The following is a 26,325-nucleotide window of genomic DNA, read 5'->3' as shown; positions in this document are numbered from 1 at the left end:
GCTAATATATACTGCCAGTGGGGAGGGCTTCCTGTTGGCTGGGGATTTATCAGGCTGCTAATTTAGCTTACAAATACTGAGGTAAAAATACTGAGCAAATAACGTGTGAACGAGGTCTAATGCAGGAGGAGATGACACACAGATACAGTGGGGCAAAAAAGTATTTAGTCAGTCAGCAATAGTGCAAGTTCCACCACTTAAAAAGATGAGAGGCGTCTGTAATTTACATCATAGGTAGACCTCAACTATGTGAGACAAACTGAGAAAAAAAAAATCCAGAAAATCACATTGTCTGTTTTTTTAACATTTTATTTGCATATTATGGTGGAAAATAAGTATTTGGTCAGAAACAAAATTTCATCTCAATACTTTATAATATATCCTTTGTTGGCAATGACAGAGGTCAAACGTTTTCTGTAAGTCTTCACAAGGTTGCCACACACTGTTGTTGGTATGTTGGCCCATTCCTCCCTGCAGATCTCCTCTAGAGCAGTGATGTTTTTGGCTTTTCGCTTGGCAACACGGACTTTCAACTCCCTCCAAAGGTTTTCTATAGGGTTGAGATCTGGAGACTGGCTAGGCCACTCCAGGACCTTGAAATGCTTCTTACGAAGCCACTCCTTCGTTGCCCTGGCGGTGTGCTTTGGATCATTGTCATGTTGAAAGACCCAGCCACGTTTCATCTTCAATGCCCTTGCTGATGGAAGGAGGTTTGCACTCAAAATCTCACGATACATGGCCCCATTCATTGTTTCATGTACCCGGATCAGTCGTCCTGGCCCCTTTGCAGAGAAACAGCCCCAAAGCATGATGTTTCCACCACCATGCTTTACAGTAGGTATGGTGTTTGATGGATGCAACTCAGTATTCTTTTTCCTCCAAACACGACAAGTTGTGTTTCTACCAAACAGTTCCAGTTTGGTTTCATCAGACCATAGGACATTCTCCCAAAACTCCTCTGGATCATCCAAATGCTCTCTAGCAAACTTCAGACGGGACCGGACATGTACTGGCTTAAGCAGTGGGACACGTCTGGCACTGCAGGATCTGAGTCCATGGTGGCGTAGTGTGTTACTCATGGTAGGCCTTGTTACATTGGTCCCAGCTCTCTGCAGTTCATTCACTAGGTCCCCCTGCGTGGTTCTGGGATTTTTGCTCACCGTTCTTGTGATCATTCTGACCCCACGGGGTGGGATTTTGCATGGAGCCCCAGATCGAGGGAGATTATCAGTGGTCTTGTATGTCTTCCATTTTCTAATTATTGCTCCCACTGTTGATTTCTTCACTCCAAGCTGGTTGGGTATTGCAGATTCAGTCTTCCCAGCCTGGTGCAGGGCTACAATTTTGTTTTTGGTGTCCTTTGACAGCTCTTTGGTCTTCACCATAGTGGAATTTGGAGTCAGACTGTTTGAGGGTGTGCACAGGTGTCTTTTTATACTGATAACAAGTTTAAACAGGTGCCATTACTACAGGTAATGAGTGGAGGAAAGAGGAGACTCTTAAAGAAGAAGTTACAGGTCTGTGAGAGCCAGAAATCTTGATTGTTTGTTTCTGACCAAATACTTATTTTCCACCATAAAATGCAAAAAAAATGATAAAAAAACAGACAATGTGATTTTCTGGATTTTTTTTTCTCAGTTTTTCTCCCATAGTTGAGGTCTACCTATGATGTAAATTACAGACGCCTCTCATCTTTTTAAGTGGTGGAACTTGCACTATTGCTGACTGACTAAATACTTTTTTGCCCCACTGTATATACTATATACAGTAGATGACACACAGGTATATACTATATACAGGGGAGATGACACACACATATATACTATATACAGGGGAGATGACACAGGTATATACTATATACAGGAGGAGATGACATACAGGTATATACTATATTCAGGAGGAGATGACACACACACACATATATACTATATACAGGGGAGATGACACACAGGTATATACTATATACAGGAGGAGATGAAACACTGGTATATGCTATATACAGGGGAGATGACATACAGATATACTATATACAGGGGAGATGACACACAGGTATATACTATATACAGGGGAGATGACACACAAGTATATACTATATACAGGGGAGATGACACAGGTATATATTATATACAGGAGGAGATGACACACAGGTATATACTATATACAGGAGCAGATGACACACAGATATATACTATATACAGGAGGAGATGACTTACGGGTATATACTATATATAGGAGGAGATGACACACGTATATACTATATACAGGAGGAGATGACATACAGGTATATACTATATAAAAGAGGAGATGACACATAGGTATATAGAGGAGGAGATGATATACAGCAGGTTATATACTATATACAGGGGAGATGACATACAGGTATATACTATATACAGGAGATGACATACAGGTATATACTATATATAGGAGGAGATGACATACAGGTATATAGTATATACAGAAGAGATGACATACAGGTATATACTATATACAGGAGAAGATGACACATAGGTATATACAATATACAGGAAGAGATGACATACAGGTGTATACTATATATAAGGGAGATGTGTTGTGAATTCTGTGGCAGAGCTCCCTCCTGTGGTCACAAGTGGTACTTCGGCTGATTCTCTCTGTGAGCTTCCGTTGGTGGAGGGAAGTGGTACTGCGGCTTCTGAGTTTCCTCCCTCAGGTGTTGTGGTGAGGTCGTTAGGGGCTGCTCTACTTAACTCCACCTAGTGTTTTGATCCTGGTTTACTGTCAATGTTCCAGTATTGGACTTGTTTTCCTCCTGGATCGTTCCTGTGGCCTGCTGCTCTGCATAGCTAAGTTTTCCTTTGCTATTTTGTTTGCTTTTCTTCTGTCCAGCTTATCTATTTGTTTGCTGGAAGCTCTGGGACGCAGAGGGTGTACCTCCGTGCCGTTAGTTCGGTACGGAGGGTCTTTTTGCCCCCTTTGCGTGGTTTTTAGGGTTTTGTGTTGACCGCAAAGTTTCCTTTCCTATCCTCGCTCTGTTCAGAAAGTTGGGCCTCACTTTGCTAAATCTATTTCATCTCTACGTTTGTCTTTTCATCTTTACTCACAGTCATTATATGTGGGGGGCTGCCTTTTCCTTTGGGGTATTTCTCTGAGGCAAGGTAGGCTTATTTTCTATCTTCAGGCTAGCTAGTTTCTCAGGCCGTGCCGAGTTGCATAGGTAGCGTTAGGCGCATTCCACGGCTGCCTCTAGTGTTGTTGGAGAGGATCAGGGATTGCGGTCAACAGAGTTCCCACGTCTCAGAGCTCGTTCTATGTTTTTGGATTATTGTCAGATCACTGTATGTGCTCTGACCTCTATGTTCACTGTGGTACTGAATTGCCTAATCATAACAGAGATGACAAACATGTATATACTGAGGGGAAAATGAGAGGTGTGAAGTGAAAATGAAAAGGTGTGAGTGCAAAATGAGAGGAGTGAGGGAAAATAGTGGAGTGATTGGAAAATGACAGATGTGAGGTCGAAATGACAAGTGTTAGGGGGGAATGAGAGGAGTGAAGGGGAAAATAAGAAGAGTGAGGGGGAAAATGAGAGGTTAAGAGAGAAAATGAGAGATGTGAGGGGGAAAATGAGAGGTGTGATAGGAAAATAAGAAAAGTGAGGTGCTATAACTAACCACAGATATTTACTATACCCAGGCAACGCCGGGCTCTTCAGCTAGTATATATAAGAATAGTCCTATTGCGGGTGAAACACTTTCATAAGCAAGCAGCTAAAAATGTCCAAATGTAGAAAAAATAGAATGGAAGCAACATTTCAATAGGTATAAGTGAATAAGGTGGGCTTCACTCATACAAATAATTGCCACCTTTCAGCTTGTCATTGAAGCTTTCTTAAGCAAAAGAAATGCTTCAAATTAAATGCTGCAACTTCACATGTATCCGGATGAATAAAGTCTGACTTATTAATTTATTACCATTGGAGTACAGCTTCCTAACGTATATATATTCTTACTGTACTAGTAGAAATATATTTAAATCCCCCTTGGAAGTGCATCTGGAATCTGTTGAAGTCAGACAGCAGCATGTACAGTAGTTCTTTCTAGTCTTACATAAACAGGAAGTACAATTACCACTTCCTTTCTTGGGGCACTTACTCATAAAACATTATCCAGTAGCCTATGGCCATGTAAGATACTGATTTGTCGTCATCTTCCAGTTATGGAGACCATAGCACACCACTAATTATATCAGCAATACTAATGGAGCATGATAAATTATAGATACATTCTAGCAAAGGGTTGGAATGGAAAATGACATGAAATGAGCCTACTGTAAACTGTTTCTTTACGAGTACTTGGCGCTTCGTCTCAGCAGAAATGTGATCTTTTTTTATTTTCGCTTCCAAATGAGAAACGTATGACAATTTTACAACAACAAAAAAGTGGAAACTGTTACCGTAAAAGAATATATTTTTGGACTGAGCACATGCCTTTCATAAGACAAACCATTAAATGCATATGTTTTAAGACTATGGCTATGTTTCTTTTGGAAAATATTTAAATTAAAAAGTCTGACTAATCGGAAATGGGTTCTTCATGCCAAATTTTGTGCAGAAATGAGCTTCAAATTTCCACTGTAAAGTCTGATTTTTGTATCCATGCTTCCTCCCTTATTGGGTAAATCATCAAAATAAAATATTGATAGAAGCAGATATTCCAGTGTCTCTCTTTTTTGTATATTTACGGTGCTTTTATTGTGTAGTATAGTTATTGATAGAAGCATTGGTTTGCCTATGCTATTTGTTGAGGGATAAGAGCTTTTGTAAAGTGTTTCATTAACTATTATCCTGCTATAGTATTCATGCATTCATCACAATAACACAGGGCACATATGGATTCCAAATAGTCACTATATTCACATTTACATATGGTGTTGCTGAATTTACATTTATAGTGCCTATATACAGCACACCAGTGATGTGTAATCTATGTCAGTCCTGCTGTTACACTACAAGTCCCAACTTGCCAAGAAAGTTTTATTGCCCCTATGTAGGACACATTTATGTAAACATTGACCCGAGTCTGATGTAGATCACACATGTAGCATCCATTCATTGAGTCATGCAGGATGCTCGTACACGTGTGCATATCAATCTCACAGTGACTGCATATCCTTTAGAGATTCGGAGCATTACAATAGTGCCACAAATTAGATAGTAAGTAATCACTAAGCCACAGCCATACAGAATGGCACCACACGGCTTAACGTTCCTCCAGTTTACTTAATTAAGTTATTATAACCTGTCATTAAAAGTAAGCTTCACATTTAGCTGACAATGCAGAAACAGAAAACTGTTACATGGTTATATAGTCTGCAGGATATTACACAGCAACACATGGGCACTTCTACTAATCCTCAGTAAGTATGGTGCAACATCTAGCTTCAATAAATCATGGCAAAGTCAACACTTAATTACGGTAGTATCCTCTGTATATACCATATATATATATATATATATATATATATTTATATATATATATATATATATATATATATTCCATCTATGCAGAATCAGACTCAGCGCTACATTACACTCAATTTGGGATTAAACTGTTCACAGCCACATAAAAAGCTATAAGCAACATTCTTAATAAGAGACCCATGCATCATAATGGAGCTTGACATGAATTAATTCCGTCTCCTTTTCAGATTAAACACAATATTGAAGAAAAAAAAAAAGTTTCCCTTTTATCTCCAGTATTAATATAATCCATACCTGGTAGTCCTGGGATTTGGAAGAAGAACTTGCAAAGTAGAAATGTAATTTAAATATTCAGTCCAGACAAAAGGAGTCTACAGGTGTGCGGAGGAGGAGGGGGTAGACCCAGCGCTCTGCGGCTGTCACTTTGTGAAAACCCTCCTGCTCCTATTCCTTAGCACTGCTAGAGAATACAGTTTCCTTCAATGAACACAATCCAGGCTGACACCCACATTAGATCATATGGTAATGATATGTCTCCAAGGTCTAGGGCCAGAAATGTATCAGACTTTCTTTTACAATTCATGCTACACACTGTATTCCAGGTTTTATAGTATTGTTTGTCTTACTTCGGTCACTGGCTCTTTTTAGAAGGGAGGGCTGGGGAGATTTTTCATAAGTCAGATAGGAAAGATTGAAGTCCTAAGTGTTCCTTGCCTGACTTTCATTTCTCACAAACAATACAGAGTTTGTGCTGCAAATTAGCATTGATGCACATCATGTAGCATTTTATAGCGTCTCCAGCGCATCCCAGATGAACTATTTCACGGGTTATGTTTCCACATCCCGTAATGATTTCTGTAAACAAATTGTCAAAAAATATAACTCGTAAAACATCATATTTTATGGATCTAGTGTCAGCATAAAGCTGTAAAATAAGTCACGTGAAACCATAGAACACTGTAGGATGTGGAGTTTCTTTGTACATATACAATACATCTGCAAACAAACTACACATACATGTACAATGATATAGGGGATCCTATATATTTGTATATTCCTCTTTTCCTCGCACATTCATTAGAAGTTCGTTCTTGAAAGTAAATTAAAGATATATACCTTGAAGGCAAAATATGCATACAGTTCCGAGACTTGACATGTCCCACCATGCCTGCCTCAAGGCTAGGACCAGGTGTGCAATCATGTCTATATAATATGGAAAATATCAGCTTTGCCATTCACAGTTTTATTAATGTCTTATCTTCCATACTCTCTAGTAAAAGAAAAAAGAGAGATTTAGATAACTATAAGGCTTCATGTTCATAGCCTGAATGGAGGCACATGGATCTCCTTGAGTTCTGACCTACAGAGCAGTGGATACTATTTACGCTTTAAAAGAGCGCTCTCATCCGAATTTGTTTATTAAATGTATTAAAATTGTGTATTTAATGTAGTGTGAGTGTATTAATATACTCACCTACATTGGCTCTCTCTGGGAACCAACTCTGTTTTGCTTCACTCCTGAGTGACGTCACCTCAATTGCAACTAGCCGGCCCACTCTATCCTCTTAGTGTAAGCCAGAAGTCTATTTTACATTCTGATGCTCCATAGCCTTATATTATAAAAGCCACTTCTGGGCCACACGGTGCAGTATGACCCAGACAGTCCGCAGAGTGGTGATGTCACTCAGAAGAAGAAGAAGGCACTTACACACTAAAAGAAACTAGACACATCAAAGGTTCTCTTCAAACCTTTCGGTTCTAGAGTCTGGAGGATATAAATTCAGAAGGCTTCTTTCTTTCTAAGTTGTGCAACCCAATTGCTAACCCTTCAATGTGTGGTCACTTGTTCCAAAACCTGGAATTTGTGTTGGGAGAACCTTTGATCATTATTATGGAAGTAGAAAGGGAGGAGAAGAAGATTTCTCTAATAGGGTATGATGCACTTGTTCTGTGAGATCCTATACTTCACCTGTTGTGTGGTTTCTCCCACGTAAAGTAAGCATCAGGGGTACATTATGGTGTAAGCTACAAAAGTAAACGTGCGTGTGAAGAATCCCTTAACCAGGATACCTTGCCCCAATTGGGATGATAAACCTCAATTGTCTCTAACTAATTTTTTACTTAGATTGGGAGGGTGTTGGAAATAAGGGAGAAACTGGTTTTGGAATATGTGGGTAACCCCGATTCAGAATGGGCTAGTGGATTTGAATGAGTTTGGGAATTCTGTAGGCATAGGGGTGATAGGTATAGACATATGCTATTGTTTGTCTGAATTGTTAGAATGATTATGTGGTTTGATTGTCTTGATTTTGTTGAGGACTCTGTATAGGTAAACCCTAGCCCTGAATTTAGCATGTGTCTCTTCAAGCCTTCTGGTGTAGGCATCAGTTTGGGTGACTATTGGTCCTCATGAATTGTGATGTGGGAATGGAATTTTCCTATCTGTGAAATGGCAGCTTGAGAAAAGGAGAAGGTTATCAGTGCTCTTAATGTACAAGTCGGTGTCTAGGCCACCCTTTTCATCCTTGATGGCCATAGAGTCAAAGAAGTTCATTTGCACCAGGTCTGAGTGTAGAACAAATTGTAGTTCTGGTTATTGAAGTCTAGAAGGACCCCCCATATGCAGAAGATATAATTGATGTAACAATGCCAGCAAACCGAATAGGATAGAACACCCTGGTGGGGTGACACATTGAACTCCATCACTGTACCCTGTATCTAGAGGTTAAAAAGTGTCTCATAGTAAGGAAAAATTATCCTTGAGAACCAAATTTAGAAGGTCTGTACAAATGTTTTGTACATCTGCTCTGAAATTAATGTCAGAGAGTAGCTTCTTTGTCACCCTAAGACCTTAGTCATGTTCTATGGATGTATAGAGGCTTGCAACATCCCAAGTAACTACGAAGGCATGTCAAGGTACTTGCCCTCTATCCCTAATTGGCTTTAGAAAATCTTCAGTGTCCAAGACGAAATATGTAGTTTGTTTATTAATGGGTGTAAGGATTTTCTCCAGTAAAATGGCTACGGGGAACAAGATGGAATCTGTGCCTGTATCCCTGTAAATGTATACAATCTTTCAAAGATTTCGGGCAAAACATAAAAGACTGGAAAGATAGGATTCTTTTTTTGTAGTCAAACTTTCTTGTCTATAGTGCCTAGCTGGAGATACTGATCTAACAGTGTTTTGATTTTGAGGTGTGGGGTTACCAGAGAGAATCTTGTAGATCTCTCTGTTGTGCAGTAGTTTCAACAATGTTGGTTTTGTCCAAGATGACCGTCAAACCTCCCTTTTGGGCTGATTTTATAATCAGGTATTTTTTTGATTAGGGAAGACAGACATAGTTTGAAGAAAGTGGTGGCACTCTTCTCCATCAAATATATGAATGTTTTAATTGGTGGACTGAATTCATGTCATGTGGCATAAAAGTGTTCTTGGATTTTTGGCCTAAATCTAATTAGTTAATAGGCATGGCTACACCAGTAGACTTGAGGAAAGTTGTTAGGCTGTTTATTAAGGAGATTGGTGCTTTAAAGCAAAGATATCTGAAAAACCTCTGTAAATCCATCTCTAGGAGTCAAATTTGTATGTAGGACAGAATGAAAGACCTTTCTGTAATAAATTAAGTTGGAGTAGCATGACATTTTTGAAAGAGATATTAAAGTGAATCTGTCACTACATTCGACCTATCTAAACTATTAGTATGGGCATACAGGCTATAGAATGCTGAAAAAAGTCCTACCTATGTGCCTCATATCAGATGCCTTGCTGCTGAGAAACCATCTTTATGTCGCTTTATATAAATGACCTCTTCCAGGCTCTGGGGAGGATGGTGCGTGGAAGATAACTCTGCCTCCAGAACATATTTTATGTGAAGGGGAGTTACCAGTGTGAGACAAGTAACCAACACAGAACAGGAGAAATTAAATTTGATTTCTGTCAAACAAATTTTTTGCTTCTATCTTAGCTCTGCTGTATTGCACCGATATTATAACACTTTGTGCCTGTGAGACGTAAGCTGAAGCTGAGAGGAACATGAAGATGTGTCAGTTATAATGACACAAAGTTCTGCAGTGAGATCAGGAGAGCAGAGAGGGTACATTACATATCACTTTGGAAACATTGGTAACCATTACACATCACACTGGTAACTCCCCCTTATATTTAAAACAAGCTCAGGAGGCATAGTTATCTTCCAGGCACCATCCTCCCCAGAAAAACACATTTTCTATAGGACCACATAAAATAAAGCTCTGTTCTTTCACCATACTCACCTTAGAGTGCCAGATTTTTTTCTACTTCATAGGTTATATTCAGACTGAGGTTTTTTTTAAGCAAAAACTGAGAGTAAATTCTCCAGATCCTCCTCAAAAGCACAAAAGTCAACAAAACTTGGAGTTTCTGCTCAATTTCCAAAGATTCAGTGCGCACATACCCAAAGGTGTACAGCTTGTAACTTTGCTTTAGTTTGTAGATAGTTCTAGACAAAACATGTGAAAAGACCAATAGTTGAAAACTACTATTTTTGGCTTCAGTGCTACAAAAAGCTAAAGGTGAAAAAATCTGATTCAGACCCAATTGATTCTGCGTGACTCTAAAGTGGTCCAAAGCCTCCAACTGTCCTGAATATAAAGCTTTATAATACTCTGAGGTCTCCTAGCGTTGTATCTAACCCTTTTCAATTTCTTAAAAGCAAAGACTGTCTTGGTAATGTCAAAGCAACAACAATATTATGGTTGATCAAAACAATTTATAGAACAATGGTCTGGCAGCCAGACTGTAGTTTGTGGCAAATAGTGCCTCTTCTCATTAGTAAGCCCCGCAAAGTCATGAATAATAATAATAATAATAATAATCTTTATTTATATAGCGCCAACATATTCCGCTGCGCTTTACAGTTTAACAGTTTCAAACACAAAAGTCATAAGTAACAACGTTAACAATACAATAATTAAAGCAAAATAAGACGACCCTGCTCGTGAGAGCTTACAATCTACAATGAGGTGGGGGAGATACAAAGTTCAGGTGTGTATTTACAATGATGTATTTACAATGATGGTCCAGCCATCTTCAGGGGGTGGGGAATAGATGGAGATAGTGAATGGGCTACACACACACAGACATAAAAGGACTTTGATTAGTGAACGAGATAGGCCGCTCTGAACAAATGTGTTTTGAGCGAGCGCCTAAAACTATGCAAATTGTGGATGGTCCTAATATCTTGGCATGCATGCATTAATGAGAAGAGATTCTGGGGACGATGCCATCGGTATAGGTTGACAGTCATGGACTACTAACATGGCTCCAAATATTTTTGCTCAACTCTAATCAACAAACAGTATATATAAGAAATGTAAAAACAAAATCAAGCTAGCAAAGTTATCTACACAGAATTTAATAGTCAGCAACATTAAAATAAATCCCCCGCCAAACTAATCCATATATCAATACCAAAAAATATATCCCCCCCCAAAGAATTAATATATATATCAATGCCAAAAAGAAAAAAAACAGATGGTATGGGCCCCTTAAAAGATCATAATAGAATAATTATAGAGTACTAAGAAAAGGCTGAGATACTAAACAGGCACTTTTCATCCATGTTCACCAATGACCTGTCTGTTCCAGTGATCGTTCAACAAGGCAAAAATCAAAGTTCACTACCTGATGTAACTAGTTTGACACAAAAAGAAGTATGCTTGCGTCTGATCAAATTAAACATTGACAAATTTCCACGGCGCAGATGGCATTCATCCACAGATACCGAGGGGACTGAGCTCAGTAATTGAGAGACTGCAGTATAACATATTCTTAGACTCTGAATACACATATGTATAGAACAATAAACATATAGTGTGCATTTACCAAACTACCAAACCTATAACATAATGCACAACTCATAGAAATATAGTAAATATAATTTTATTAATCATACAAAAATCACAAGACATAAGTAAAAGGGAAAAACAAAAAAAGTTGGAAGAAAGGGTACGGGGTAACACAAGGACCAAAAATAGCATATATTATATAATCAAATGAAGATAAAAATTATCCACATAAATGCAAATAATATTTACAACATTAGTATCCACAGAATGTAAAAGTAGCGATTTAGTCTGTAACGGGAATACCAACTATCAAAGGCTACATAAATAATAGTAATGCCACAGGGTATACTATTCCATAAAACTAGGTAATACCAGAGTACTAATACATATGGCCAAGAATATAGGTAAAAAACCGTATAAGAATCATAGGCTACAGTATGTGCACACATTATTATAGCAGCAAAATGCAAATTATTTAACTAGCAACATAGCATAGATATTGCACATTAAGTCCATCTGGCAGTGAATAGAAAGCCCCCTGCACAGCAATGTGATATAGATAGTGGTGCAATGTAATCACTGATACAACAGCACAGTGTGCTCTCAATTTACCTAGAGCCCATAAACCAGACAAAAGAGCAATTGTATAAAGCAGTGGAATACTCAACTGTCTAAGTGGTCCTGCGATGGCCCGCACCCGCCCGACGCGCGTTTCGCCTGAGCTTTGACGTCACCACTATCTATATCACATTGCTGTGCAGGGGGCTTTCTATTCACTGCCAGATGGACTTAATGTGCAATATCTATGCTATGTTGCTAGTTAAATAATTTGCATTTTGCTGCTATAATAATGTGTGCACATAGCCTATGATTCTTATACGGTTTTTTACCTATATTCTTGTCCATATGTATTAGTACTCTGGTATTACCTAGTTTTATGGAATAGTATACCCTGTGGCATTACGATTATTTATGTAGCCTTTGATAGTTGGTATTCCCGTTACAGACTAAATCGCTACTTTTACATTCTGTGCATACTAATGTTGTAATTATTATTTGCATTTATGTGGATAATTTTTATCTTCATTTGATTATATAATATATGCTATTTTTGGTCCTTGTGTTACCCCGTACCCTTTCTTCCAACTTTTTTTGTTTTTCCCTTTTACTTATGTCTTGTGATTTTTGTATGATTAATAACATTATATTTACTATATTTCTATGAGTTGTGCATTATGTTATAGGTTTGATATTCTTAGACTCTGTAACAGGGGTGGTGCCCCAGGGTTGTAGAATGGCTGAAATGGTACCGATATTTAAGGAAGGTAAGAAGGTGGATCCAGGTAACTACCATCATGTACCCGTAAGTCTGACTTTAGTATCGTGCATAGTTTTTGAGAGCATCATAATACTTGACCTGCAGATATATATTGTAGAGAATAATATGATAAATGACAACCAGCACAAATTCATGAAATGTAGGTTATATCTAACCAATATGTTGAGTTTCTATGGGGAGGTAAGTGCAAATCTGAATGTTGGAAATTCAGCTGATGTGAACTATCTGGACTTTGCAAAGACATTTTATACTGTACCTCGTAATTGCCTTATATTAAAGCTACAGAAGCAAGGATTGAGGGAAACGATATGCAGATTGGTAAGGAATTGGCAAAATGACAGGAAACAAAGAGTCGTCATAAATGATACTTTCTCTAAATGGGATATAGTCAATAGTGGGGTACGGCAGGGATATGTGCTAGGACCGATTCTTTTTAACCTTTTTATTAATGACCTAGTAGATGGGATTGAGAGTAAAGTGTCAGTCTTTGCTGACGACACCTGTTATGATCCGGTGACCTTGGAGCTGCTTGAGAACTTTCACTGGAGAAAGTGGCCACTATACTGACCGCAATCCTGAACTTAACACCGCAACTAGAAGTAGCCGTGGAGTGTACCTAACACACCTAGACACCTCGTCACAGCCGGAGAACTAAATACCCCTAAAGATGGAAATAGGAATACTATCTTGCCTCAGAGAAAATCCCCAAAGGATAGACAGCCCCCCACAAATATTGGCGGTGAGTCGGAGAGAAAAAAACATACACAGGCAGAAAAACAGGATTTAGCACAGGAGGCCACTCTAGCTAGATAGGACAGGATAGGACAGAGTTCTGTGCGGTCAGTATTAAAACCCTTTAAAACATCCACAGCAGAATATACAAAAAACTTCCTACATCTAACTAAAGATGTAGCACCGTAAATCTGCAACTCCAGTGAATCCTACAATCAGAGCAGGAATAAAACTGAAACAAGCACACAGCAGTGTGCCACAGATAAAAAAACCAAACACTTATCTTTGCTGAATTTGACAGCAAGCAGGAGAAGCCAGAAAGAGATCCAACACTTCACAAGGAACATTGACAACTGGAAAGGGCTAAAGGATCCTGCACACCTAAATATCCCCGTCAGAATTGTAATCATCCGATACACCTGGCCAGGACTGCGAGTCAGAGACAACTGCATTCCCACCTACAACCACTGGAGGAAACCCAAGAGCAGAATTCACAACAGACACCAAACTATGTAGTATATTAAAATCTGACCTTGACATTACAATATTGCAAAACGATCTGGATAAGATGACTGAATGGGCAAACATTTTGCAAATGAGGTTTGATGTAGATAAATGTAGAGTAATGCACCTAGGATGGAAAAATCCTATTGCTGCAAATACAATTAGAGTATACTCAGGACTACAGAACAGGAGAAGGTCTTTGGTATTCTGGTTACAAGTAAGCTGTGCAGCAGTACTCAATGTCAAGCAGTAGCCACAAAAACAAACAAGATATTAGGATGCTGTAGTGTGGCTAAAGGTTGTATAGTCGACGGGAGATATGTGTCACATAGGTGGCTTGTCGCTGTAACATAACCCTTCCTATCTATGTGTGTTTCAGGACCTGTGGTGATGTCATAACCGCATGTCTAATCATGTGGTGGGTTCATGGGTGTGGTTAGTCCTATAAAAGAAAGGCTAATGTTTAACACAGGAGATGTGTGTGTGGAGGTGAAACCCTCCAGAGTGTGTTAAGGCTCCAGGACTGAGCCTGAAGGACTGGAAACTTGTTTTTCTTTTCCTGAGCTAAAGCCTATTTGCTTTCGGTTATTTTGCTATGTGGTTTATGGAACAATAAACCCTGTGAACTTTTAAAGGAACGTGCCTCCTGAGTGTCAGCCGTCGCACCTGAGTGAGTTAAACCCCTACAATGCATAAAAAAGAGAGAAAATCCAGCGATCCCAATGTATTGTTACCCCTTTATAAATCACTTTTCAGACTACATCTAGAGTATGGGATCCTGTTTAGGGCTTCACATTTTAGAAATGATATCCAGAAGTTAGAATCAGTTCAAATGTGGGAACTAGATTATTACAATGGGTGGGAGGCTTCTCATATGATGAGAGGTTGGAAAATTTGGGCTTGTTTAGCTTAGAAAAAAAATGCCTCAGAGGAGGTGTAATTAACATGTATAAATGTACTGTATGTGTGGTCAGTACAAAGGACCTGCAAATGACTTATTCCACACAAAGACAATACCAACTAGGGGCACAAGTTACGGGTGGAAGAAAGGCGATTTTGGCAGCTAAATAGGAAAGGGTTCTTTATAGTTACAGCAGTCAGGCCATGGAATGCCCTACCACAAGAGGAATTAATGGCAGACACTATGACTGCTTTTAAAAAAAGGCTGGATGATTTCCTCAATACATATAATATTATGGGTTATAGTTAAATTAGTGACAAAATGTACAATTGGGGGAGAAAGGTTGATCTAGATCTTTTTTCAACCTATATAACTATGTAACTTAATACACTGCTCAAAAAAATAAAGAGAACACTAAAATCCCACATCCTAGATATCACTGGATGAAATATTCCAGTAGTAAATCTTTATTCATTACATAGTGTAATGTGTTGGGAACAATAAAACCTAAAAATGATCAACGTAAATCACAACTAATACCCCACAGAGGTCTGGAGTTGGAATGATGCTCAAAATCAAAGTGGAAAATAAATTTACAGGCTGATCAAACTTCAGTGGAAAAGCCTCAAGACAAAGAAATGATGCTCAGAAGTGTGTGTGGCCTCCACGTGCCTGTATGATCTCCCTACAATGCCTGGGCTTGCTCCTAATGAGGCAGTGGATGATATCCTGAGGTATCTCCTATCAGACCTGGAATAAAGCATCAATCAACTCCTGGACAGTCTGGTGCAATGTGGCTGTAAGGATTCCAGACTTTCCTGGTGTCTGTTCGCCCTGATCCAAGATGGAGTCATGGATCTCGCCCTGTCATGAAACTTCCTATCTGTCCTGACTATTTAAGTCCGGGTCTTGTGTTCACCTGTGCTTGAGTATTTTGTGCTGCTGGCTCCTGAGCTTCTGCCTGTGGTCTGGTGAACTCCCTGCTTCTGCTGCTCACTACTCGGTTGTCTGCCTCAACCCATTTAGCTACCTCTCGCCTCTGGAACTGCTGCGACTTGCAGCACACCAGTGGAAGGATTTCCTTTGTGTACTAAACTTTTCCCAGTGTTGTGCCTCTTTGCACAACCACACCAGGTGAGCAAGATTCAAGCTGTGCTTTTCTCTCCAAGAAATATGTACTCATCTACTACGCTTAGATAGCGCTCTCCTTCTTTCTCCCCTCGTCCTCTTTTCCAGGACGTCATTCACATGACACACCATCTGTAAACAATTGGACTCCTACTAACAAGTACTGTGCACATGTGTGAGCAAGTTTTGATGGACTTCATCATTTAAGTACTGTGTGCATTTGCACTATAACTTTATTGGACTTCCTCGTTCAAGTGTCTTGTTTGCTTGAGGGTATGTGCACACGTCAGGTTTTTTTCCTGACAAAATCCTGAGAATTCTGCCAGAAATCCGCGTCTTTTTTCGCGTGGATTTCTCGCGGAATTTGCGTGTTTTTTGCGCGGATTTTTTGCGGAATTTTTGCGTTTTTTTTTTTTCCTGAATGTCCTTTTTGACATGGAATCCGCAAAAAATCCGCACAAAGAATGAGCATGTCCGTTCTTTTTGCGGAATGCGTTTTTTTGCGGAAAAAAACGCTAACATCTGCACAAAAAATGCGGAATGCATTCTAAAAGATAGGATGCATAATGTTAGCGTTTTTTTACTGGATTTATAGCGAAATTCCGCAAAAAAGACGCTAAAAATCCGGACGTGTGCACATACCCTAAACATTATTTCCTTGCTGGACTGGTTCACATTAGCGGTTGCGCCCCGCTACTCAGTTTGCTGTGATTTTCTATACAGAGCTGAGGACCTCGTTACTATTGCAGGAATATCTGTACCATGTTTTGTTCGCTATTCTGTTTGCCGTGATTCTCTATATAGAGCTGAGGACCTCGTTACAATTGCAGAAATGTCTGTTAGTTCTGTTTACATTTCTGTTTTTGAGTAAATACATCTTTTGTTGCAACTTTGCTCTCAGATTGGCTTTATCCCATGCTATTAGATTCCGTAGTACCAGGGCCGTATTTGCCACTAGGCCCGATCTGCTGCTGCAAAAATTTTTTATAAGTCCCGGCCCGGGTCAAAAACGCGACCGACGCCCCCCCCCCCCGCCTCCGAGTCCCCCCCGCCTCCGAGTCCCCCCACCTCCGAGTCCCCCCACCTCCAAGTCTCCGAGTCCCCCCGCCTCCGAGTCCCACCCACCCTCCTTGAAGACGATACTCACCTGCTCCAGCGATGCCTGGTCTCAGCGTCTGTAGCGCGTCCTGAGTGAGCTGTCATGTGGTACCGCTAATTAAGGTCATGAATATGCGCATATTCATGACCTTAATTAGCGGTACCACATGACCGCTCACCCAGGAAGAAGGCGCTGCGGCGAGACAGAGCCGTAGCCGGAGGGATGTCGGCGAGGCGTGTGGGACAGGCAGCTGACAGGTGAGTATGAGGGATGGGGGGCGGGGGGAAGATGGTAAGCCACCCGTGCCATGCAAGATGGCCCGGGAGAAGGAGTGGGGGAGGGGTGGAGAGATGAGCCATGCATAGGGAGGGGGGGAAATTATGAGCGCCATCAGCCATGCATAGGGAGGGGAATTGTGAGCCATCAGCCATGCATAGGGAGGGAGGGGGGGATTGTGAGCCATCAGCCATGCATAGGGAGGGAGGGAGGGGGGGAATTGTGAGCCATCAGCCATCAGCCATCAGCCATGCATAGGGAGGGGGGGGGAATTGTGAGCCATCAGCCATGCATAGGGAGGGGGGGGAATTGTGAGCTATCAGCCATGCATAGGGAGGGAGGGGGGGGAATTGTGAGCCATCAGCCATGCATAGGGAGGGGGGGGAATTATGAGCGCCATCAGCCATGCACAGGGAGGGAGGGGGGGGAATTATGAGCGCCATCAGCCATGCATAGGGAGGGGGGATTATGAGCGCCATCAGCCATGCATGGGGGGGGAAATTATGAGCACCATCAGCCATGCATAGGGAGGGAGGGGGGGGAATTGTGAGCCATCAGCCATGCATACAGGGGGGGGGAATTATGAGCCATCAGCCATGCATACAGCGGGGAGGGGGGAATTATGAGCCATCAGCCATGCATACTGGGGGGGGGGAATTATGAGCCATCAGCCATGCATACAGGGGGGGAATTATGAGCCATCAGCCATGCATACAGGGGGGGGAATTTTGAGCCATGCATACAGGAGGAGGGGGGGGATATGAGCCATGGCCATTATACAGTATGGAGCATCATGTGCGGTCATTATACAGTATTGAGCATCATGTGGGGCCATTATAAAGTATGAAGCATCATGTGAGGTCATTATACAGTATGGAGCATCATGTGCGGATATTATACAGTATGGAGAACTGTGCGGTCATTATACAGTATTGAGCATCATGTGAGGTCATTATACAGTATGGAGCATCATGTGCAGTCATTATACAGTATTGAGCATCATGTGAGGTCATTATACAGTATGGAGCATCATGTGCAGTCATTATACAGTATTGAGCATCATGTGCGGCAATTATACAGTATGGAGCATCATGTAGGCCATTATACAGTATTGAGTATCATGTGTGGTCATTATACAGTATGGAGAATCATGTGCGGCCATTATACAGTATTGAGTATCATGTGGGACCATTATACAGTATGGAGCATCATGTGTGGCCATTATACAGTATGGAGCATCATGTGGGGCCATTATACAGTATTGAGCATCATGTGGGGCCATTATAAAGTGTGGAGCATCATGTATGGCCATTATACAGTATGGAGCATCATGTGGGGCCATTATACAGTATGGAGCATCATGTGTGACCATTATACAGTATGGAGCATCATGTAGGGCCATTATACAGTATGTGGAGCACTGCGTAGCTATTATACAGTATGGAGCACTGCGTGGCCATATTTTTTTGGTTTTAATTATTGTATATGAAATAGTGTGATCAGCAGTGCTGAATGGGTGTGGTTGGGACTTGGATATGGGTGTGATTAGTTGTGAAATGGGTGTGGTCAAAGGCGTGGCCCAAAATTTGCTGCGGCGCACGTAGTCCCTTCTTCAAAAGTTGGGAGGTATGGTACCGCATTTCCCAGATCACAGCAAGTACTGCAAATCCCATAGGGAATGAATGAAACCAAACGCAGTGTTGCCGTAAGTGATCCGTTACGTGGCAGATGCAGAAAAACTGCCCGATCTGCTGCAAAAGGTGACTTTCACAACAGCGATTCTTACCAAAGTCACTTCGGATAGTGTAATACTCACCAATGGGGGAGGCAGCACTAAAAGTGCCAAGGGCAGCAGAAACTCTAAATACGGCCCTGCGTAGTACCCATATAAATATTACAGTGGCATTCGTGAATGGAACGAGACATGATGTCCCAGATGTGCTCAATTGGATTCAGGGCTAGTGGACGGGTAGGCCAGTCCATAGCATCAATGCCTTCATCATGCAGGAACTGCTGACACACTTCAGCCATATGAGGCCTAGCATTGTTATTCATCAGAAGGAACTCAGGGCCTACTGCACCTCCATATGGTCTCACAAGGGGTCTGAGGATCTCATGTCGGTACATAATGGCAGTCAGGCTACCTCTGGGGAGCACATGGAGGACTGTGCAGCTCTCCAAAGAAATGCTTCCCCACACCATTACTGACCCACTGCAAAACCGGTCATGCTGAAGGATGTCGCCGGTATCAGATCGCTCTCCACGGAATCTCCAGACTCTGTCACGTCTGTCACATGTGCTCAGTGTGAACCTGCTTTCATTTGGGAAGAGCACAGGGCGCCAGTGGCGAATTTGCCAATCCTGGTGTTCTGTGGCAAATGCCAAGCATCCTGCACTGTTTTGGGCTGTGAGCACAACCCCCATCTGTTGACATTAGGCACTTAGATCATCCTCATGGAGTCGGTTTCTAACAGTTTGTGCAGACACATGCACATTGTGGCCTGTTGGAGGTCATTTTGCAGGGCTCTGGCAGTGCTTCTCCTGTTCCTCCTTGCACAAAGGTGGAGGTAGCAGTCCTGCTCCTGGGTTTTTGCCCTCCTATGGCCCCCTCCATGTCTCTTGGTGTACTGGCCTGTCTCCTGGTAGCACCTCCTGCCTCTGGACACTATGCTGACAGACACAGCAAACCTTCTTGCCACAGCTCGCATTGATGTGCCATCCTGGAGGAGCTGCACTACCTGAGCCACTTGTGTGGATTGTAGAGTCCGTCTCTTGCTACCACGAGTGTGAAAGCACAACCAACATTCAAAAGTGAGCAAAACATCAGCCAGAAAGCATTTGTACTGAGATGTGGTCTGTGGTCCCCACCTGTAGAAACACTCCTTATATTAAGAGTGTCTTGATAATTTCCAATAATTTTTATCTATTGTCTATTCCATTTGCACAACAGTATGTGAAATTGATTGTCAGACAGTGTTGCTTCCTAAGTGGACTGTTTGATTTCACAGAAGTTTGATTTACTTGGAGGTATATTCTGTTGCTTAAAGGGACTCTGTCACCTGAATTTGGTGGGCTATGTAAATGACCTCTGTACCGTCCGATGGGCGGTGTTTCATCTTTTTTCCTCCACCCCATCCTTCCCCGCTGTCCGCAATATTTTCTGAAATTGGAGTAAGTGTCCTCCATAGTTTGCGCTTGCGCAATGCAATCTTGTCTTGCGCACGCGCAGTATGCTTTGCCCATCTGCGGGCAAAGTCAAAAAGCATTACTGTGCATGCGCCGGCACACTATGTTCCGGAACACAGAGAAATACTTCTGGAACATAGTGCGCCGGCGCATGCGCAGTAATGCTTTTCAACTTTGCGCGCAGATTGGCAAAGCATACTGCGCATGCATGAGACAAAATTGCATTGCGCACGCGCGAACTATGAAGGACACCTACTCCAGTTCTGGAAAATATAGCGGACAGCGGGGAAGGATGAAGTGGAGGAAAAAACAAGAAACACCGCCCATCGGACCGGACATAGGGCATTTACATAGCCCGCCAAATTCAGGTGACAGAGTCCCTTTAAGTGCTCCCTTTATTTTTTTTGAGCAGTGTATATATGGCTAGGGGTAAATGGATTATAACTGCTGGTGCATAAGTCTGTTTAATCACACACTGTTTATCCAACTTTCATACTTTTTAAAATTAAAAACGGCACAAAGATATCCGTTTTTGCTGCCAGTTGGTGGTCTGTGTTTATATATATATTGTGGTGTAGTGCCCAATGGTACAGCCAGGGGGTGCTGTGTGTGCGCTGCAAGATGCACTTGGAGGCATAATTCTGATGAGACAAAGTCCTGCAGTGTTGTGAATGGCCGATATGTGTCCCAGAGGGAGTCTGCGTGGTAAGTCTGATGCAATATTGTTGTTCAGGGACCTGTAGTCCCTCAAGAGTGTGTATATGTATGGTGTAGTTGTAAGGGAGACTTACTAGGCTAGTTGTGTGAGATGGGTGGGACAAACTAGCCACACATCCACACTCCCACCTGTGGGAGTGGTTAGTACTATATAATGTGATGGAGGTCTGGTCACGTGGTCTTGGAGTATGGACCTGAATGGCCTATGCTCGAAGGTCCTGGAAGCCTGTGTTGGAAGTCCTGGAGAATAGGATTCCTGAAGAGCACATGGCAGGGCTCTGGACCTAGCACATGCCAGTGTGTGGAACGGATGGAGATCCGTGTTGTACTGACCAGGGTCAGAGTGAGAAACGTCTGAAGGATACCTCTGTGGAGGAGAGGTATCTGAGAAATCTGTGCGGCACCAACAGGTAATGGAAAGGGATCCGTGTTATGCTAACCGGGGTTAGAAGAGAGAGACCTTGTGTATGGGGCACCTCTGAGGCCAAGAGGTGTCCAGGGACCTGTGAAGGTCACCAGCAGGTAACGGACGAGGTCCGTGTCTTATACTGACCGGGGTCAGAGATGAACTGTAGTGAAGTTGAATATGTCCAGATGGTGTTCAAGCTGTTGCCAAGTTCCTGAGGATGTGTTTTATGTCGTGTGAAATAAACCTAAAAGACTCTGTTTTATAAGAAATCCGTGCCTGAGTGCATTAATCCCGCGCCAAGCGAGTGTCCCCCAAGATGCGTAGTAGGCGCTATGCTACATATACAGTGGGGCAAAAAAGTATTTAGTCAGTCAGCAATAGTGCAAGTTCCACCACTTAAAAAGATGAGAGGCGTCTGTAATTTACATCATAGGTAGACCTCAACTATGGGAGACAAACTGAGAAAAAAAAATCCAGAAAATCACATTGTCTGTTTTTTTAACATTTTATTTGCATATTATGGTGGAAAATAAGTATTTGGTCAGAAACAAACAATCAAGATTGCTGGCTCTCACAGACCTGTAACTTCTTCTTTAAGAGTCTCCTCTTTCCTCCACTCATTACCTGTAGTAATGGCACCTGTTTAAACTTGTTATCAGTATAAAAAGACACCTGTGCACACCTTCAAACAGTCTGACTCCAAACTCCACTATGGTGAAGACCAAAGAGCTGTCAAAGGACTCCAGAAACAAAATTGTAGCCCTGCACCAGGCTGGGAAGACTGAATCTGTAATAGCCAACCAGTTTGAAGTGAAGAAATCAACAGTGGGAGCAATAATTAGAAAATGGAAGACATACAAGACCATTGATAATCTCCCTCGATCTGGGGCTCCACGCAAAATCCCACCCCGTGGGGTCAGAATGATCACAAGAACGGTGAGCAAAAATCCCAGAACCACGCGGGGGGACCTAGTGAATGAACTGCAGAGAGCTGGGACCAATGTAACAAGGCCTACCATAAGTAACACACTACGCCACCATGGACTCAGATCCTGCAGTGCCAGACGTGTCCCACTGCTTAAGCCAGTACATGTCCGGGCCCGTCTGAAGTTTGCTAGAGAGCATTTGGATGATCCAGAGGAGTTTTGGGAGAATGTCCTATGGTCTGATGAAACCAAACTGGAACTGTTTGGTAGAAACACAACTTGTCGTGTTTGGAGGAAAAAGAATACTGAGTTGCATCCATCAAACACCATACCTACTGTAAAGCATGGTGGTGGAAACATCATGCTTTGGGGCTGTTTCTCTGCAAAGGGGCCAGGACGACTGATCCGGGTACATGAAAGAATGAATGGGGCCATGTATCGTGAGATTTTGAGTGCAAACCTCCTTCCATCAGCAAGGGCATTGAAGATGAAACGTGGCTGGGTCTTTCAACATGACAATGATCCAAAGCACACTGCCAGGGCAACGAAGGAGTGGCTTCGTAAGAAGCATTTCAAGGTCCTGGAGTGGCCTAGCCAGTCTCCAGATCTCAACCCTATAGAAAACCTTTGGAGGGAGTTGAAAGTCCGTGTTGCCAAGCGAAAAGCCAAAAACATCACTGCTCTAGAGGAGATCTGCATGGAGGAATGGGCCAACATACCAACAACAGTGTGCGGCAACCTTGTGAAGACTTACAGAAAACGTTTGACCTCTGTCATTGCCAACAAAGGATATATTACAAAGTATTGAGATGAAATTTTGTTTCTGACCAAATACTTATTTTCCACCATAATATGCAAATAAAATGTTAAAAAAACAGACAATGTGATTTTCTGGATTTTTTTTTCTCAGTTTGTCTCCCATAGTTGAGGTCTACCTATGATGTAAATTACAGATGCCTCTCATCTTTTTAAGTGGTGGAACTTACACTATTGCTGACTGACTAAATACTTTTTTGCCCCACTGTATATATATATATATATATATATATATATATATATATATATGCTATATATATTGTTATCCGAAGAAATAATGGCTTTTTAATAAGCAAAATACCAACAAGAACACCCTCACGCTAGGCCAAAGGTAATAAAAATATATAAACTTTATTGAAAACATACATAAAAACAATACATAAAAAGATTGGGGCAGTGACAACAGTGGGACCCAAACAGGAACAACCTCTGTATAAAGAGGAAAGACCACACCCAATGCGCATTTCGCACTGAAATGCTTCATCCAGGGGTTTCAGTGCGAAACGCGCGTCGGGTTTGGTGGGTCCCCGGGTCCTCCTGTCTGGTAATTATATCTATACCTTACATCTATGCAGTATCTTTATGGCTTGTATCAGGCTGGTTAGCTGACTTCACCTTTTTACAGGTGTATTCTGGATATCCGTGTACATATCATAGTAACATAGTTAGTAAGGCCAAAAAAAGACATTTGTCCATCCAGTTCAGCCTATATTCCATCATAATAAATCCCCAGATCTACGTCCTTCTACAGAACCTAATAATTGTATGATACAATATTGTTCTGCTCCAGGAAGACATCCAGGCCTCTCTTGAACCCCTCGACTGAGTTCGCCATCACCACCTCCTCAGGCAAGCAATTCCAGATTCTCACTGCCCTAACAGTAAAGAATCCTCTACTATGTTGGTGGAAAAACCTTCTCTCCTCCAGACGCAAAGAATGCCCCCTTGTGCCCGTCACCTTCCTTGGTATAAACAGATCCTCAGCGAGATATTTGTATTGTCCCCTTATATACTTATACATGGTTATTAGATCGCCCCTCAGTCGTCTTTTTTCTAGACTAAATAATCCTAATTTCGCTAATCTATCTGGGTATTGTAGTTCTCCCATCCCCTTTATTAATTTTTTTGCCCTCCCTTGTACTCTCTCTAGTTCCATTATATCCTTCCTGAGCACCGGTGCCCAAAACTGGACACAGTACTCCATGTGCGGTCTAACTAGTGATTTGTACAGAGGCAGTATAATGCTCTCATCATGATCTCAGATTTACCCAGTGGTTTCCCATTCAGTGTGTAATGGTGATATTGATTCCTTCTTCCCATGTGTATAACCTTACATTTATCATTGTTAAACCTCATCTGCCACCTTTCAGCCCAAGTTTCCAACTTATCCAGATCCATCTGTAGCAGAATACTATCTTCTCTTGTATTAACTGCTTTACATAGTTTTGTATCATCTGCAAATATCGATATTTTACTGTGTAAACCTTCTACCAGATCATTAATGAATATGTTGAAGAGAACAGGTCCCAATACTGACCCCTGCGGTACCCCACTGGTCACAGCAACCCAGTTAGAGACTATACCATTTATAACCACCCTTTGCTTTCTATCACTAAGCCAGTTACTAACCCATTTACACACATTTTCCCCCAGACCATTTTGTGTACCAACCTCCTGTGCGGCACGGTATCAAACGCTTTGGAAAAATCGAGATATACCACGTCCAATGACTCACCGTGGTCCAGCCTATAGCTTACCTCTTCATAAAAACTGATTAGATTGGTTTGACAGGAGCGATTTCTCATAAACCCATGCTGATATGGAGTTAAACAGTTATTCTCATTGAGATAATCCAGAATAACATCCCTCAGAAACCCTTCAAATATTTTACCAACAATAGAGGTTAGACTTACTGGCCTATAATTTCCAGGTTGACTTTTAGAGCCCTTTTTGAATATTGGCACCACATTTGCTATGCGCCAGTCCTTCGGAACAGACCCTGTCGCTATAGAGTCCCTAAAAATAAGAAATAATGGTTTATCTATTACATTACTTAGTTCTCTTAGTACTCGTGGGTGTATGCCATCCGGACCCGGAGATTTATCTATTTTAATCTTATTTAGCCGGTTCCGCACCTCTTCTTGGGTTAGATTGGTGACTAGTGTTGAGCGATACCTTCCGATATCGGAAAGTATCGGTATCGGATAGGTTCGGCCGATATTCAAAAAATATCGGATATCGCCGATACCGATACCCGATCCCAATGCAAGTCAATGGGACCAAAATATCGGAATTAAAATAAACCCTTTCTTGCCTTGTAGGTTCATTCTACATGAAGGAAAACAACTAAGAATAATGCCGGATGTATTTGGGGAGGTGGCGGAGACATTAAAGTCATAGAAGTTTATCCCAATCAAATAGAATAGAATGTTTTTTGTTTTTTTTTAAGACGTTGGGAGTGACAAAGATATTGACTATGTAAATTTTTTTTTTTATTTTGTCAGATATTGATGTTTCACTATTCCACGCCCTTCCCCTTCTTTTTTTTCTTTTTTTTTTTTTCTTTTCCCACACTTTCATCTTCATCATCATCAGCATCTTTGACATCAACTTCTTCTTCACCTTATTCATCTTCTTCTTCATCTTCTACCTATTTTTTTTTTTTATTACATTCTTCATATTCATTTTATTCAACTATTATTATTCTTCCTATTCTACATATTCTTTTTATTCCACTGTTATTATTCTTCCTATTCTACTTCTTCATCATATTCTCATTTGTGACAGGCATTCCCGTAGTTGTTATCTATAAAAGTTGGAAGATTACACCTTCCGTTCTGCCAGTCACAAAAGTTACATTTGTCCGCGTTCAGTTTGGCCTGCAGCATCAGGCTTTATCCAGGGGCACCACGAGGAGGAACGGACTCACCCCCATACACTGCTTAGTCTTCTTCTGCATATAATTTAGATAATATCTTTTGCTCTGATATTAAGTCTTATGCTTA

At 41.4% G+C, this 26,325-nt stretch overlaps 1 protein-coding gene across 1 annotated transcript in view; it reads right to left on the bottom strand.

Annotated features, from left to right (window-relative positions):
• DCN (decorin) overlaps positions 1–6,054 on the bottom strand; it is a 223,667-nt gene extending 217,613 nt beyond the window's left edge. The window contains exon 1 of the mRNA XM_069764368.1: positions 5,756–6,054. The gene's annotated coding sequence lies outside the window, so the exon portion shown is untranslated. The remainder of the gene's footprint in view (positions 1–5,755) is intronic.
• Between the last annotated feature and the right edge of the window lie 20,271 nt (positions 6,055–26,325).

Source organism: Ranitomeya imitator, chromosome 4 (genome assembly GCF_032444005.1).
Source record: "Ranitomeya imitator isolate aRanImi1 chromosome 4, aRanImi1.pri, whole genome shotgun sequence".
NCBI classification, from domain to species: Eukaryota; Metazoa; Chordata; class Amphibia; order Anura; family Dendrobatidae; genus Ranitomeya; species Ranitomeya imitator.
The sequence above is the reverse complement of the archived record's forward strand: the minus strand, read 5'-3'. Positions and strand labels throughout refer to the sequence as shown.